Raw genomic sequence first — 2,329 nt, forward strand, 5'->3', positions numbered from 1 at the left:
ATCTAATCATTTGAGAAATTCAACGCTTTTTTTCTAACCGAAGGCAGGCGCACAGCCGTTGATTTAATCATTTGAGGAATTCAACGCTTTTTTCCTAACCGAAGTCAGGCACAGCCACCATTGATCTACTCATTTGAAAATTCTTCAGGTTTTTACTTAACTACTCGAATTCTAAGAGTATTCTTATTATTTCAATTTAATTATTAAAACTCCACTGATTCCAACCACCCAACCACTGGAGTCAATAGAACCAGACAATTACTCACCCACCCATAATTGAATGCCTTTCTTAACTTTTGCTTTTGAATACATATACGCACACACTCCTCTTTGAAACTTTAACATATAAAATAATCCATTGACAAACAGTTATTACTTACAAATGTCATAACTCAAAAGTTCCATCCAATCCCTTGTTTCTCAAAAAACAATCACTCTGGACTCTTTGTTTGAGACCAACTGGTCAGCAACAACGAGATCCAGTAACAAATTACAATAATTATTTCGTCCATCATACATATCTTCCACAACATAAGCATAGGCACCGAGAGCCCGTGCAGCATCGCCTGGTCAAAACCCTCCAAGATCCTCCTTAGGTGTCTTGGCACTTCACTTAGGGACCGCTTTGTCGGTCCTCGCCCATCGTACCAAAAGCGCACCATTTTTCAACCATACCGATGCTAGTCAATACCTAGGCATGCTTTGCCGCATGAGCCGTCCTTTGAACACTCCCAGCCAGCTGTTGCAACCGAACTTCCCTTGGAAAAATATATACCAAATACTCCCTCTAGCATTCTGGCGTAAGACGGCCTTTAAGAAAATAGGGTTTCTATGCAAGTTTTCAGTTTGATTTTCTTTTAAACTTGAATCAGTATCCCCAAAACTTCTTAATCAAAATTCTAAATTTCATACCAGAATTCCTCAAATTCTATAACCTTGATCCATATATCAATTCGAAGGGTCTCAAAATTAGTTTCATATTTGGCAGGAGTTTTGAGTGTATTTTTCTAAACTGGTCACATCTTCTTTCCTGAAACTAACGAAAGAGATTGGTCTTGGTGGTGATAGTCTGATTCAAGGTTCGAGTGTCGGATAAGATTTTTCCTAAACTATCTTTCTCGAAAAGGTTTGATAATTCAGTTACTATTTTACTAAATTTCTTTCTTTGAATATTCACTTAACCGATTTCTAAATTAGTTATAAATTTCCATGAAGAATAAATTAATCATTTATCTGAATATTTTGATCTTGATAGATTTCTTGAATTTTCTTTTTACAATCCGTGTGAATATAAAACGATAGAAATTTCTCTCTTAGAGTATTTAATTATTCATTTATCAAATACTCATAGAATTTAAACATAGAATTTAAGAGAATTCTAATTTTGATATAAAAAAATTTTATGCATAAAAACCAACTTCAATGGGAATAACACTTTTATATTTAAAAAATCCTTTTATGCATCTATTTATGCATAAAATCAAATTTAATAGGAATAACACTTTTAAAATAAAAAGAATTTCTTTATACATCTATTTATGCATAAAATCAATTTTTATAAGAATAATGCTTTTATAATTAAAAAATTTCCTTTATGCATCTTTCTATGCATAAAAAATCAAATTTAATAAGAATAACACTTTTGTAATTAAAAAAATTTCTTCATGCATCTTTCTATGCATAGAAATCAAATTTAATAAGAATAACACTTTTATAATTAAAAAAATTCCTTTATGCATCTTTCTATGCATAGAAATCAAATTTAATAAGAATAACACTTTTATAATAATAAAAATTCTTTATGCATCTTTCTATGGATAGAAATCAATTTTAATAATCAATATCATTGATATCCATGCATATTCATAGGTGAATATGTACATGGAGTAATTAGAATATTTCTTTTAGATGCAAAAATGGTGGGAATTACTCTTTTGGAATAACATAAAAAAAACTTTCTTTTTCACAAAATTTTGAAAAATTTTGCCATAACCTCCTTTTTATGGCTGACCATTTCTCATTTTTATCTTTCTTTATTTAACTTAATCAACCCAATTTAGAATTATAGAACTCTAATCTACACAATTTTCTAAATTCAAGATAGTAAACAGTAAGAAAAGTTTAATTAATCACTTAGTCAATCTTTTTAGGATTAAGAAAGGTTGGAATGTAAAGAAGAGAAGGGGGTGGCCTTTTCATCAAAGGCATAGCATTTGAATTTAATTCAATCATTTGCAAAACATAAAAAATCAAGAAAACCATAGATTTTTCATTAAAATTCGTAAACAAAGAAAAAAAACTAGCTTACATGGAGCTTGTAAGCTCTCCT

This window comes from Cibotium barometz, chromosome 2, assembly GCF_041138505.1.
Source record: "Cibotium barometz isolate CiBa-2024 chromosome 2, ASM4113850v1, whole genome shotgun sequence".
In the NCBI taxonomy this organism is placed as follows: Eukaryota; Viridiplantae; Streptophyta; class Polypodiopsida; order Cyatheales; family Cibotiaceae; genus Cibotium; species Cibotium barometz.